The sequence below is a fragment of the Lissotriton helveticus genome, chromosome 12, assembly GCF_964261635.1.
Source record: "Lissotriton helveticus chromosome 12, aLisHel1.1, whole genome shotgun sequence".
In the NCBI taxonomy this organism is placed as follows: Eukaryota; Metazoa; Chordata; class Amphibia; order Caudata; family Salamandridae; genus Lissotriton; species Lissotriton helveticus.
In genome coordinates this window covers 871,411,577-871,427,723 of record NC_136073.1, presented here as the reverse complement: position 1 = coordinate 871,427,723, position 16,147 = coordinate 871,411,577, and the positions used below count along the sequence as shown (strand labels likewise).

Here is a 16,147-nt window from a genome sequence, read left to right as displayed (position 1 = left end):
TAGATGTGATAATGAAGACAAATGTCAGAGACAGGGTTAGTAAATAACCGTTCATTTACAGTATACTGGCTGGCCACTAGTCCGCTGGACTGGTGGAGGGCCTCAGCTCTAACAATGAAAGACCTCCTAGCAATCCTTAGAGCTCATAGCTGACATAGCTTGGATCATTTCTCTGAAAGTCCTTCTGACAATGCCATTAAAGGTCATTTGGTAAACCTGAAATACTGGCCGTTCATCATGTTATTACATCCTGCCAATGCTTTTCTTTTTTATGTCATATCAAACCCCCAAAGTAAGGGTTTGTTTATGCAAAACAAAAAGCAATTGCCACGACATGCAGTGAATTTCCCCGCCCACACATTGGAGTAAATGTTTTGTTTTCCTATTCACGTACACCATGCCTATCACAGCATTCTTGGACAAGAAAAAAGATTGTTGGAAGGCCTGTCCTAAATAGAGCAAGACAAGTGATGCTCTGAAACTGGTGCTCCTAAGGCAGAGAGTGTTTCCTGTTGCGAGCTGGCTGAGCTGTCTGAGATTTCGCCAAGGTAAACCAGGTGGTTCCTCCCTTTCTAAATGTGATGGGAAACCGAGAGTTTGGCGGCAGGTGAGAATTGCTTCTATAGAGCAATCCTTCAATTCCACCAACCTCTAAATGACAACCCAGGTATCACAACCCGGTTCTAGCTGACCATTTTCTTTTACTTTCCCCCAGACAGCCCATATGTGCCTGTGTCTTCAATGCATCCTATTTTACTACACTCTTGTGTGTGTTTCAATTTTTTTTTTTTACAACTGATTCACTCGACAGATTTCATCTGTCCTGGTGTTTTTCTGTCTTTTTCTGACAGAAGTTTTTGTCATTGGTCAAATAATGCCATCTTAAGTGGACAAGTGTCCTGCCTGAGGATGGAAGAATGACAAGTCAGGCCCTCAGGAAGTCTGCATCATCGCCTTCCTGAGAACATTGTTCCTGATAGATGTCCACACAGCAGGAAGTTGTCCAGACGTACCCTGAGGGAAAGGGAGAAGATTTGCCTTCACGGTACAGAGGAGCAATGCAAGCAGCAGGCCAATCAGAGGGTGGGACTTCCAGAGAGTGAGGAAGGGTCAGTCCTCCACCAGGGCTCTTCCACCTTCCTCTGAGGACTCCAGGTGTGGGAGATCCAAGAAGAGAAGCACACCTCAAAACTACGTTGTTCCTTGTCAACGTCCAGAGCATCGATGTCGAGACAAGGTACCATACCTACATGTTCACTGTCGAGAGCTGGGTCGATGTTGAAGAGGAGGCAAGGGTCAAGTTCGAGGCATAGAATGTCAGCGCAGAAAGAAACTACACTGTTGAGGTGCAGAAGAAGTTCAACGTCGAGGACTGTGTATGAAAGTGCCCCTTTTTGACATAGTCACCCCCAATTTATGTCTGGTATTTGATGCAATTTTTACTGAAGTGCACTGGGTTCCTACTCTCCAGGTCCCCACTGCCAGTGCTCTTTCCCTAAAACAAGGTAACTGCTCAATTGTTCCCCATTGGCAAGACCTTTAGCACGTCTGTAAGTCCCTAGTAAATTGTACCCCTGGTACCTAGAGGATGGGATCTAAAGGGGTCCCTTAGGGCTGCAGCATATATTGTGCCGCCCTAAGGGACCCACCACCAAACGCATGCAGACTGCCATTGCAAGCTGCGTGAAATGGTGCAGACAGATGCGAAAACACAACATGGCACACACCATGTGTGCCATGCCCACAGACAATGAATGCAATATATGTAAGTCAACCCTACAGAGCAGGCCTTGTAGCCCTAAGTCAGGGTGCATTATATTACATGTGAGGACATATCTACATGAGCAGATATGCCCACGTGCTGTCTAGTTTAATTGCTAGATACTACATGTGAACAGGGAAGCTATCTTGTATATGTACTAGGCACTGGTCATTACAAATTCCCCAGCTACCTGATGACTTCACTGAAACCTATGGTGTTTTATATCAAACATCTTGTTTTAACCACTTCGCTGCGGTGTTGGAGAATTCCACATGTGCGTGGTTCGGACTGCCCCCGGCCATCCTCTGCACACGCCCACCGTGACGTCAGACAGCCAGGGGCCGTCCGACGCACGGAAGAGGTTTATAAATCCATTCTGATGCTAGTATATTTATTACGATATGCACCCAGAGGACACTATAAAGATGTCCCCTAAAAATATACCAACCTCCTAGTGTGTTGGCTGACTGGTAACTTCTGGCCTGTCACCACAGACGAGTTTCTGACCCCCCCCCCCCGGAGGTTAGAGCCCACTCTCTCAGAGGTCAGAAACAATGCCTGCTCTGGCAGGAGGGGTTTACACCTCCTCCAGCTGGACGGCTAGTCAGTCTGCATACCAAGGCCAGAAACTTCAAAGAATTCTACCAGCTTGATTTTGGTGGAATTCGGAACTCTGGAACAGGGTTATGCACACTCCCCACAGACAGTGTAGTGACCCCAAGTGTAAGTAGCCTTTGGCTACCTACTATCCTTCACTCCTCTTAATACTTATAAATTCAGTATTTAGGTGGCCCCCTGACACCAGTAATGGAGATTCCTGGTAAAACAAAAGAAGAAGAAGGACAAGGAAGAGCCGAAGAAAAGAAACCTGTGGACTACCAGTGGAATTTGGCACAAAACCCTGCCTGCCTGCTCCTGCCCAGACAGTCGTGACAACCTGACTCGTCCTGCAACTGTCCATCCTCCAAAAGCTTTGGAGGGCCAACAGCACTTCACCAAACTGTCAGCATCTCCCTCGAAGTAGAGGAGCCTCTTCCCTGCAACCTGCAGGCACCAACCGCAATGCCTGGTTTACCGTTCTGCTGACCACCTGGTCCTCTGACGCAGCAGCCATCTAGGAGGAGGTTACCATGCTCCAAAGGGTCTGATCCATCTCTGCACGAAGTATGGAGATGCGAAGGTCCCCCACCAATACCTGGGGTACTGGACCCCTTGCAGCAACCAAAGCTTGTTTAAAGTCCAATATGGACTCCAGCACCACAAAGACTGACCAGCTGATGAGTGACATCAGTATTGCAGCGGCCAGTACTGAGAGTGGTCCTGTTGTCCTGTTTTTCCCCCCTCTGCAGGTCTGACCGAAAACCGTGAGCGCCTACAATGCAAGGGAACAGCCAACCAAAACAGTCTGCACACGTGCTGCCCGGTCCAGGTCCATAAACTCCAGCTGTGCCTCCCTGCTCTCAAGACCCTCACGAACTACTTGTCCCAAAGTCCCATTTTGTAGCTTGTTTCGGTTTAGTGTACAAGGCTATCAACCTATCCAGCAACTCTAGACCCGGACACTCCAGGGAAGGTAAAACCCGAATTGCTGATGAATCTTGTGACCTTGACCCCCTAGCACCTTAAGTCCTAAAGGGGACCCCCAAAATACGATTGTCAAACCTATATGCAGCATATGTTTCTTTCTCCATAGAAAAACATCACTGTGTAAAAACGCATTTGTGTGACATTTTTGCTTAACTGTAAAAATGGATAACTTGAAAAGTACTTACTTAATTACGAAGTTTTTGGTGTTAAAAATATATAAAAATACCTGTTATTTTTCTAAATTGGTGTCAAGTTTCTTCTTGAGAGTGTGTCTCATTCATTGGCTCTCTGTGTTTAACAAATGCTCAACAATACCCTCTGATAAGCCTAAACTGATCCCCCACAATAGCACAAAAGAGAGCATTTGGGATTATTAATGTAAGCCTGGTAAGCCAATAAGGGTCACCTGGACTTTCTACATAGTGTACCTCATTTTGGTACACTGCATAAAAAGCCAGCTTCCTACACATGTGAAATGCAAAGAGGTTATCACTTAAAAAAGGATGTCTTTAGTGAAGTTTAGGCATTGTTCCAAAAGGCCGGGGCGTAAAAATAACCTGCTGAGAACTGTATGAACTTTCCATGTTGGTGAATGATTTTCTCTCTGGTGGATAAAACTGTTTCACTCCTTCTAGAAATTAATTTATAACTGGAATAGTGAATAGTGATTTATTCCGTAGTCCCTACCAAGTAACCTTAACAGAAATATAGCCCAACCTGCTATCCTTTCAACTTCACATTTATTTTTTCTGACACCAGGCCATCTCCATTTATCAAAATAACAATTCCTAGGCAACTATGGGGTCCTGTAAGGATATCAGGTACAATAACACAGTGATAATAAGAACACGAAAGATATATAAAATGTAGCAGTGTACAGGAAAGATAGACTGAAAAACAATGTCATATAAATCTGATTTATTTTAAATATACAGCATAAATTTATTAAAAAACATATAACAATTAATCTATAAGACAGATGATATGGAGGATTTCAACATATATAATCCATCACATTTAAAATCAGGTTACATAAATAAAAACATACATTTATAAAAAACAACAACCAAGTGGGTGAATGAGTAATCTCTACGCGCGTTTCGGCGTTACACACGCCTTCTTCGGGAGAACCACTTGAAAATTCTAAAAAGAGATAATATGTATGAACAGACATATCTTAAACATGTACACTGCAATGAATCACATATGCTAATTGGCTTCGCAAGAGGCTGAAATAACAAAGCTGGTTAGTGCCAGATGAAGAAGAAAGTCCAAATCACCAAACCCATAAGTGTCTTATAGATTGATTGTTATATGTTTTTTAATAAATTTATGCTGTATATTTAAAATAAATCAGATTTATATGACATTGTTTTTCAGTCCTGTACACTGCTACATTTTATATATCTTTCGTGTTCTTATTATCACTGTGTTATTGTGCCTGATATCCTTACAGGACCCCATAGTTGTCTAGGAATTGTTATTTTGATAAATATTGTGCCCTGACCTAGGAACTTGCTACTAGTTTCAGGGGGTTCCTTTCTTATATGACCAGGCCATCTCCATACATCACGTTGTCAAATCCAATTCTAAGACCTTAGCCGGCATGCTGCTAAATTCAAGTAAACCTTATGTGGATGCCACAGCACCCCTTTCTGCCTGGTAAATAACAGTGGTACTGTAGGAATTTTTCAATGTTTCTGACACATCCATCGAAAAACTATAAGACCTAAGGAGCCCTGCTGCTAAGTTCAGGGACCCTAATCTAGATGAAATGGGATCTCTTTCTGCCAGGTAATTGTGGCACTCTCTTGATTTTCCAATGGTTCACCTCTGACATAATCACGAGCGCTGAGTACCATTTGTTGGTTACCAGAGGTGTGAATGCAATTAGGAGAAAAGCAAAACCACAGGTTCAAAATCAGCTTAATGACAGTGCATTCTCTTTGTATATTTAATTTGGAAGTCTGGAAACACATTCTTGGCATTGTGCATTTTCTCTGCTGCAGTCAAAACTATGTAGGGCCTCACCTATTGTGTAACTATGTCTTCAGTGAAACGCTGGTGTATCTTCCATTTGTGTGACACTCCCAGGAGATTGCTGTATGGAATCTGATGCCCTGCCATCAAGTGGCGCTCACGAAGACCCTTTAGGGCCCTGCCTTTAGATGAGATAATGTCAGAACACCCTCTGTCAGATTTCTCACTTTGCTCCACTCTACACTCCAGCCTTACTGTCCATACCACTATCCTGATGAATGATATGGTCCATGTAGTTTCTTCTGTCATCAAAATTTGCCTAGATCGAATCCCAGAGGTGAAGCTAATACCTAGCTCTCTCAATGCGTCTTTGCTCTTTCCCTGTGCTTCAAGCAATTTCTGTCCTGTGAGCTCAGTGCTTAGGGTTCTCACAACCGTCTTAACTGCTGAGACCCTGCGCAAACTGGTGCTGTCTTACTCCTTTGCTTTTAAGCTTGCTCCTAGTTGACGTGTGCTTCAGGCATTCTCTATTACATATTTTTCTCATTACCTGTAATGCTTACCTAGCTACTCTGTTCTTTCTCCAGGTGTATTCCAATTTTCCAAGTTCAATCTGAATACTTCATGTCCTTGTTCATGAGCAGACGCCTAGTCTTGTATTCCAGTGTTCCTTGATCGGAGTATACAAGCTATCATCTGTGATGATTTGTCTATCTTCTTTTGCTTTGTGCTTTCTTACTGCCTTCCTATTATTTGTTTACAGAATATGCCTTGTCTTTCTAGTTTCGTCTTTACAGGAATTACCCAGATCATATTGAGTCTCCTGATCCCAGTTCATTTTAACCTGCTCCAGTTTTCAGCTTCTGTCCTGTCTTTCTCCTTCCAAACTTTCAGCTATTACCTTGTGTATGCTATATCGTCCTTCTGAAAACCCTTGCAAAGAACACGCTTTCCTTGTTATTCTAGCCCCGGTCTCAGCAGGGGTCCTCACACTTGCTTAACCTCTCTGCCAAAAATATTGTTCTTCTGGCAAGTCATAGTCTTTCAATTGAGGATGTTGTAAATTGTCAATTAGCATTGGACCGAGGTCATAATTTCACACCCCCTTGTTTGTTTCGGTGAAACATGTATGTGATGTCTGTCAGAATCTGCACCACTGTACCCTTTATTTGACTCTGAAATCCTATAATGCTAGAAAGCTGAATGAATACTCACTTTCATGAGTAGTTTTGCATCTTAAAGGTTTTTCTGGATTCACATGCTTGCGCATTTGCAGCTGTCGAGACATATAGAGATGCATCAGAAAAGCTTACCAAGAGGGCTTTGGCAGGCGGATTACGCACAGTGCATGTGCTCCGTGCGCGCGCTTGTCATTTGCTCCCGAGCGACTTCAAAGCTGCCACTCCCCCGTCCGCCGCATCAGACTTCAAAGAAAGGATGCCGCTTCTCCGGCCGCCGCATCAGTCATCAAAGGAATGCTCCCCCGCCCCCCGCCACAGCAATGCAGAGAGCTTGTTTCCCTAGCAGCCTCTACCCCTTTTCACCTTCAGCTCTCCCCTCTCCAGACATGATCTACTATTTTTCTCTTAAACCACTCTCCGACTTCTCTATCTCTTAGAGGCAGTCTCCACCCTAGTCAGCTCCAAAGCACTTGCCCCTGCTTCCTGTTCCTTGTTTTGTGAAGAGCTCGGATCCGTCGCAGAGCTCTCCCTGCAGCTTGCAGACATACTGCCTGTTGCGCCCGCCCTGCCCGTCCTACTCCCATTCCTTTTTCCTCTCCCAGCAGCGTATTATTTGACCCTCTGATAGCGCCCCTGCTTCTCCATGGCCCCCACTGCTCCGGGTCTCTGGAGGCCATAGTCGACCGAGAGCGCGTTTTGCCTTTTCTTTTCCCACTATCTCTTGTCTGCCCCCGTACTCCCCGTCTTCGTTTCTTTTTCCTTCTTATTTTTTCCCTTATTTTAACATTTAGCACTTGCCCCTGCTTCGTGTTCCTTGTTCATTATTTCCTCTTGGAGTGGCGTTAGTCGTGCTTCTAAGCAGCTTGTAGCACACTACTATTACATTGAGACGGATGGAGGGCTGAGTCAGAAACTCTGGGATTGAAATCGTTGATTTTGCAGGTTACCACATCATTGATACAGCAATACGTCAACCCACTGAGTTGCCTGTCCAGTTTTCACTCAGATCAACTAACCTTTCAGGAGGCATCGAGCCCACAGCATACATGTCACACAACTGGCTCTGCTCCAGCCCGGCTAGCCATTCAGATGCATGAACATTCCATCCTATCTGCAGATGTTCCCCTAGACTAGTCGCTGGCACGGGGACTCCTCATTTCAGCAGCCTTTCCGGAAACACGCAAGCCTTAAATTTGTCAGCTGCCACAACCTCTCCCACGACCGCCATGTGGTTGTGTAGAGTTGTCTGAACAGCCTGCAATCAGCCAGATCGCTTCACAGACCGAAGAAGAATCCGTAAGATTAGCATCTGTTCTATTGTACTGTGTTTTTTTTCTAAAGCGCGCAGAAATCTTAGGCGTTCCGTGTAACACTATTGCGTGTTTAGTTTGCAAAATAATCTGTGGAAATCACAACTAGACGTAAATAACGGCCTCCTATTCGAAGATGCAAATCCTACATAACAAGAACGTAATACCAAGTGCGTTACAGTTGGCAAAAGGGTTCAGAAAATTACACGTGTCCCCGTTGTATTCCGATCATGGGCTTGAGGGTCGCGGGTTCGAATGCCAGTATCACCCACTCTCTCTGCTGACTTCCGTAAATGACTTGCCTTTAAATATGGAAATAATGACGCGCTGTTTGCAGCTCATAAGGAATAGCGCTCGGAACTGCTGTATGCAGCGCTATAAAAAGTTATTGTTCAGACTCGTAGTGAACCATTCCATTTGCCGTAACGAGATCTGCGTGTCGATATGTCTCATGTTGCCAGGGAAGTTTCCAGGCACTATGCATAGTGGATAAATGAAAACATCTGTATAGTGCCCTGTGAGGAAACGATCCCTATGTTCTATTCATTGGAGCGACTGCGGGTTAATGGTTGTGACGTCATAAATACGGCACTCAGTTCATTTAGACATGTTGGCGCCAAAAGCTTTGTGCACTAGCGCCTCGGGAATACTGCAATCTAGCGCTCAACGCGGCCGGACAGCTGTGTTCCATCCTCTCAAGCACAGACACTATGCACGAACACAGGGGCAACCCGGACACCCAAAAGCTCACTTACGTACATTTGTAGTAAAATCATGCATTTTTAAGGTAGTAAACATTTTACTTACTTACATGCACTGATCTAATACATTTCGGGGCATATTTACTAACATTTCACGCAACGCAGGGCCGCATGCAAAGTTGCTGCGCTGCGTGAAACTGAGAAATGTTGGCACATCTACAAATATATTGTGCATTTCTGCTGCCTTGCAACAATGCAGGTGCCCTTGCACCACACAGAGCCACACACACAACTACACACACAACCACACAAACAACCACACACACACCCACACAAACAACCACACACACAACCACAGACACACAACACACACCCACACACACACAACCACACACACACAACCACACACACACACATCCCCACACAACCACACAAACAACCAGACACAACCACAACCACACAGACACCCACAATCACACAAACACCCACAACCACACACACAAACCCCACACCCACAACCCCACACACACAACCACACACAAACCCACAACCACACACACACAACCACACACACCCAACCACACACACACACACACACTCTGCACACACACACACTACCGCACACACACAACCACACACCCACACACAACCACACACACACACAACTACAACCACACACACAGCCACACACACACACGCAACCACACACACAACCACAACCACACACATAACCACATGCACAACCACCAGCACACACACAACCACACACACATACAACCACACACACAAATACAACCACACACACACAACCACACACACACACAACCACACCCACTCACACACCCACAACCACACACACAGCCACACACACAATCACACACACACAACCACACACAAAGCCACACAGTGCACACTTCCAACAGGCACAGACACCATCAGTCGTCAGTGCACGCTATCACCAGGCACAAACACCACCAGCCGTCAGTGCATGCTTTCACCGGGCACAAACACCACCAGCCGTTAGTGCACGCTCCCACCAGGCACACACCACCAGACGTCAGTGCACGCTTTCACCAGGCACACACACACCACCAGCCGTCAGTGCACGCTTTCACCAGGCACACATACACCACCAGCCATCAGTGCACGCTTTCACCAGGCACACACACACCACCAGCCGTCAGTGCACGCTTTCACCATGCACACACCACCAGCCGTCAGTGCACACTTCCACAAGGCATACACACCACCAGCCATCAGTGCACAATTTCTACAGGCACACACACCACCAGCCATCAGTGCACACATCAATTGTTAGCGCATCCACAATTAACTATTGTAGAAATCGCAGTATGGCACACTTTACTTTTAAACATATTTATCTAAAGCGCAGCATGCCACCATACTACAAAAATAAATACACATTTTTTTTACATACAATTCATAGACTTTATTTGCAATATTTAGCAATGCCAATAGCTCAAACTTAATTAATGCGAGACCTATTGCATTGCAAAGGCTTGTTCTAGGATAGCTTTTACACGCACTCATACATTTATATATATAGAGAGAGATTTTGTAACATTATTACATGTCTAAACCAAAAGGGGACAAGGGCTTTTATAATCTAGCCCCCGGTCCTGAAGAAACACCACTCATCTATTAGGAGAACAAAGGGGTGAAACATGGCGACCTTTTTAAACACTATCCCTTCACACTACATATATTGAGCTGTGGCAGGTTTAATTTTCCTGCCAGCCAGGACTCTTGTGGTCTGCTTTTAGCCATAGCATCAGTGTCCAGCTAATAAAGTACATTCTGGAAGCTCTTCTTCTCCATCTCCAGAGGCACGACAATCACCAAGACCAACGTCTCCAAGAAGGCAGAGGTCTCCTTTTGTACATCTGTCGCCATGATGGCTCCTTCCTATCAGCCATTGGCAGAAAGATCTCCGGTGGAACGATTAGTACAGGAGGTGGGCAGATCACCTGTTGATCGGTCCAGGGATCGTCAGGACAAATCTCAGGAGCATAGACCATCCCATGCTCATCAGAAGAGAGCAAGAACACCGTCTTGGTCTTCTTCTTCATCTCACTCTTCAAAAAGGGACTATTCACCTACCCTTTCAGATAGCCCTCCTTCTAGAGTGTCACCTATCATCGACATTAATACATTTCACGATATTCTCACTAGAGGGGCACTGAAACTAAACATAAATATGTCAGCCGCGCAGGCTTCCACCTCTGTCATATTCGAGACTCTTCATCAATGGTCTATGTCTAGACCTTTGCTCCCACTAGTTCCTTGTCTTATCGAACTAGTGATGGACGTCTTTCTCACTCCATCCTCAATTAAAGCTGCCAGAGCGAGGATTCAGAAAAAATTTAAGCCAGCTGCATTGGATCCTTTATTTTTAAAGTCAGAACCCCCGCCGGACTCTGTGATCATTGCGGCAGCAAAGAAAACTCATGAACTCGCTTCTTCCTCCTCTGTCCCTCAGACAAAGAGAGTCGAGCCCAGGACTCTTGGGGGAGAAAGGTTTGTGGATCCACAGCATCTTCCTTGAAGGTGTCAATCACTGCTGCCCTGTTAGGATGCTACGACAGTTCCTTGTGGGATTCTTTGGAGCATTTTAAGGAAAAGCTGGCAAAAGAGGACAGATAAGATTTTGCAGAAATTCTCCAAGAAGGGCGCTGGTTTCTAATCAGGTGATTAGTATTGCAGCGGGCGAAGCTTCTCTGGCTGCACATTCATATGCACACGGCATTTGTGCACGAAGGTATTCCTGGCTACGACTAGCAGCTTTAAAGCCGGAGTCTCAACACCAGATTTTAAATCTACCATTTTCCGGTACATCTCTTTTTGGTTCCACACCGATGAAGAAATGGCCAGGATGAAGGCTGAGCTGGATACGCTGAAGGCGGTAGGCATAGAAAAGAAAAAAGAGTTCAGATGAAGTTACAGGCCTTACAATCCCAAAAACTACCAACAGAGGGTTCAAACCACTCAATGGCAGCAGAAGCAGAACCAGCAATCCAGGTCTCAGTTTCATAGGCTTAGAGGTTCCAGAGGCAGAGGAGGACAACATCGACAATCCTCCGGCGCAGCCAAGACTTCAGGGAAGCAGTGATCCTCTGCTTCGTCTAGTGCGGTGGCCCACTCCAGTGGGAGGAAGTATTTCAAATCACGTGGCAGAGTGGCGCAAAATAACAAAACATCAATGGGTGCTAAATATACTGAACAATGGATACACACTTTGTTTCAGCGCACCACCAAAGAACATTCCTCCACTAAAGTCGCTACCCCACCAACTAAAATTGCTTCGTCAGGAGGTGTCTGTCCTCCTTCAGAAATTGGCCGTAGAAGAAGTTCATTTGGCTCAAAGATGAAATGGAGTCTATTCCAGGTACTTTCTGGTGCCAAAGAAAGACCAACCGCACAAATACAGACCTACCCTGGATCTGCGATCTCGGATCAAGGTCATTCGGAGAGAGAAGTTTCGCATGTTGGCGCTACATTAAATTTATCCGCACCTACAAAAGGGGGATTGGATGTGTTCGATAGACCTCCAAGATGCGTACTTCCACATACTAATTGCTCCACGTCACTTCAAGTTCCTGAGATTCATGATGGACTCCAAACATTACCAATTCCGAGTCTTACCGTTCAGCCTAAAATCCGCACAGAGGGTATTCACAAAGTGCATGTCAGTGGTAGCCGTAGCTCTGCATCGTCAAGGCCTATTTGTGTACCCGTACTTGGACGATTGACTGTTGAAGGGTTCGTCTCCACCAATGGTGAAGGAACACTTTCGGATTTACCTAAATCGACTTCGCCATCTAGGCCTTCATGTGAATCTGGACAAATCTGTCCAACAGCCCACTCAAACTCTACACTATCTGGGTGCCACCATAGACTCCAGTATAGGAAAAGTGTTTCCTTCGAAGGGACGACTGTTATTGATGAAACAGAAGTGCAACTCTCTACTTCACGTACTCCATCCATCAGTGCAGCATGTGGCCTCTCTTTTAAGGTCGATGGCCTCTTGCATGTTTCTCATCCCCAACTCCAAATTGAGAATGAGACCGCTGCACTCTGCCTCTCTGGTGGGAACCCAATGATGAAGCATGTCACCAACTAGGTTGGTGAGTGAGGGTTCTTTTTAAACAAGAGTGTTTTTCTCTTGCTGGCTCTCTTCTTTTTTGTTGGTTGCACTCTTTCGTTGTTGAATTGATACTGACAGGGGGATCAAGAGTGGCTCCGTTTATCTTCCCTCTCTCTTTTGTTGTTTAGTTATATTTAGGCAAGTGTTGGCAATGGTTTTACCTTAATGAAAGACACTATTTGTCCTCTATCTGTACTGCTCAAGGAGTTGCTGCATTAGATCCTCTATTTTGTATATTTGTGGATGGCCACTCTTGTTACAGAGCTGGCAATACACCACTGTTTTGCGGCTGATCTTTCCATCTTGCGACTTACGATGTCCACTGGTTTGTTCCCTGTATGAGGACAGGGCCACATGGTGCAATTGCCCTTATACTTTTTGTAGTGACCACGAGGGAGTCTCCTGGGGGTCCAAGGTAAAATGCAGCTGGAACTGGCTCTCTGAAGGTACCCAGCATTGCTGAGCAGCATACGCAATTGCCTATTCATATTTTGTGAAGGTAGTAGGGTTGTGCATGTTCCTCTGCCAGCTGTACCCCACAAGTGTCTACTGCCCTTTTGTTTAGGGCATTGTACACAGCAATGTCATCTGGTGGCAATGCTTTTGGAAGGAGAGGAGTCAACACCTTTGTCATAAGAATCCGTGCAGAGGTCTTGCCAATCTTTTGTAGCCTACACTCCCTGGAAGTATTTTCTACTCAAACTGCACCTCCTCTAAATCCTCTTCGTATTTGAAGAAGTCATACTCTGCTTCTTGCTGAGGCTCTAGTGTGGTTGAGTGCGACAGCTCTGTCGGTTCTTCTTCACTGTCCTTTTCACTCTTTGCTTTGTGAGAGATTTGAAAGGTTTTCTAGGAGTCATCAAATGCCTTCTTCCTTCTCAGTATGGCCTCCATTTCAGACTTGGTGCTATTTCTTCCTTTCGTAGTAAACAGCCTTTTGTTTGGCATCAAAGATTTTCCTTTTGGCGTTGAAGTCTCCTTTTAGCTGGACTCCTTATCGCTCCCACACTTTTGGTCACCTTTCAGAGTTGAGGCCACTTCCAAGGTTTTGCTTCTGAAGGTGTATTTTTGTTGTTTTTAGACCTGTGGAGCACTTTGTGCCTTTTCTTTCCTTCAGTTGCCACTGTTTTCAGTGTCCAGGGTATCTTTGTAAGCTTCGAGCCCGATTTCAGCTCTGCATGCTGTCCCTTGCAGAGTTACCAAGCATTTCTAGGTATTGCCCTCTTTCAATGAGAGTCTTTTTTCGCTCAACCTCAAAGACTTCTTCAGCTTCGGAACCTTCCCCTTAAGCAAGTTCGATTTCTTCAAGTTTTTCTTTGTTGCTTGACAACTACAGATATTATTTGTGCTGCACTTGCGCCATAGCGTAGTGTGCCCACCTCTGTTTTTCTCTCGCCGTCAAGGATTTAGCCTTTAATACGGAAGATGTATTGCACCCCTCCGCCCTGTGGTCCTTCAGGTGACAATATATGCAGACATTGTGGCTGTCCTTCTGGGTGAATTTATGTTGAGTTAAGGCAAAATCTAAAGGGGGTGTTTCCGATAGCCCATGCTCATTCGCTCACCCACATGGTGAATGCGCATTCTTCTGAAAAACTTTACCAAAAAATTCGCCTTTATTTGGTGGCTTGATGAACTTCCTCAGTGCACATCAAGGTTCATTTGAAATCCTCCAACTTTTCAGTGAATCCTAAAATTTCTTGGCAAAAAACTTTCCTTCTTTTCGGCTCCACAACTCCATTCCCAAAAGCAGAAAAATTAATCTGGAGATGGTGACCACACTAAGCACTTCCGGGACACACTTTCCACATACAAGGGGTGCATAGCACTAAAAGGTTGACAACTTGACAATGCCCACACAAAAAAGAGATGTGTTAAAACAGAAAATTTCGGTCTCAGCCACTACTTGGCAGAATAATGCACAGCATTTGAATCCTAAAAAGATGTGCTTTTCTTTAATTGTTAAATGTCACATTTTTAGGCGAGAATCCACCTGTGTGTGACTGTGTCTCTGAAAAGCCTTCCCTTCATCGTATTCTGCTGTGTCAGTAATTTTTAGGGCGTTAATATCTTGTGACACTAGTAGATCCTTCTAGCCACCTGCTGACTGTGAACACTGACTTTCAAAGGATTAAGGGCCAGATGTATGACCGTTTCATTTAGCGCCTCACAATTTGCAACTCATTGAGAGTCGCAAATTGCGAGGCGCTAAATGAAATGTACAACAGTGTTCTTACACTGTTTTGCGTTTCCCAATGGGGTCGTAAATTGCGAAGCTCAATAATTTTTAGGCCGTTAATATCTTGTAACAATGTATGAAAGGGGGCTGCACTCGAGATATTCCAACTTGGGCAAGTTAAACCAGTGTGTGTGCTGTGTTAGGATTAGTGCCTGCACACTATGAATATAAACTGTATATGGCCTGGTGCCAAAGGCCACCAGGGCTCCAGACACGCACAACAGAATAAATACTCCTTTTAAACAAACTGTAGTGTGTTTTATCTCATGTACTTCATAACCAAAAGTTCATATCGTTTCAATCATTATATATTACAATCGTAGGAATTTCCTCTGTACATCAAAACATCAAAGCATCATTTTTAAATCAATGAAACTACAAAATATATTCAAAACATAACAAAAACACCCAATGCATTTCGGGGCCCTGCCCCTTCGTCAGGGGTCTAGTGTTTGTTATTTTGCGCGTTGCCAATAATGCAAATAGTGCGCGTGGTCCTCTGCTTGTGATGTTCTGAATTTGTCAAACTGTGTCCAATCTGTGGGGTATACGTTAGTTCAAACCCCCAGTCAATCAATCTTGTCTTCAGGATTGCCTGCGGGGAGAGAAGTATTATCCTAGGCGTTTCGAGCGAAACGCCTAGGATTGAGCTGATCTCTACAAACATTCCGGCCGGCAATCGAACGGACGTGTTTGCCCCAGATTGTAGAGCGGGACCGGTAATACTTCTCTCCCCGCAGGCAATCCTGAAGACAAGATTGATTGACTGGGGGTTTGAACTAACGTATACCCCACAGATTGGACACAGTTTGACAAATTCAGAACATCACAAGCAGAGGACCACGCGCACTATTTGCATTATTGGCAACGCGCAAAATAACAAACACTAGACCCCTGACGAAGGGGCAGGGCCCCGAAATGCATTGGGTGTTTTTGTTATGTTTTGAATATATTTTGTAGTTTCATTGATTTAAAAATGATGCTTTGATGTTTTGATGTACAGAGGAAATTCCTACGATTGTAATATATAATGATTGAAACGATATGAACTTTTGGTTATGAAGTACATGAGATAAAACACACTACAGTTTGTTTAAAAGGAGTATTTATTCTGTTGTGCGTGTCTGGAGCCCTGGTGGCCTTTGGCACCAGGCCATATACCGTTAATATCTTGTGACACTAGTAGATCCTTCTAGCCTCCTGCTGACTGTGAACGCTGACT

General features: G+C 44.9%; 1 protein-coding gene across 2 annotated transcripts in view; it reads right to left on the bottom strand.

Moving 5' to 3' along the window:
* CPAMD8 (C3 and PZP like alpha-2-macroglobulin domain containing 8) overlaps positions 1-16,147 on the bottom strand; it is a 1,183,022-nt gene that overhangs the window by 916,897 nt on the left and 249,978 nt on the right. The gene's annotated exons all lie outside the window — the stretch shown is intronic.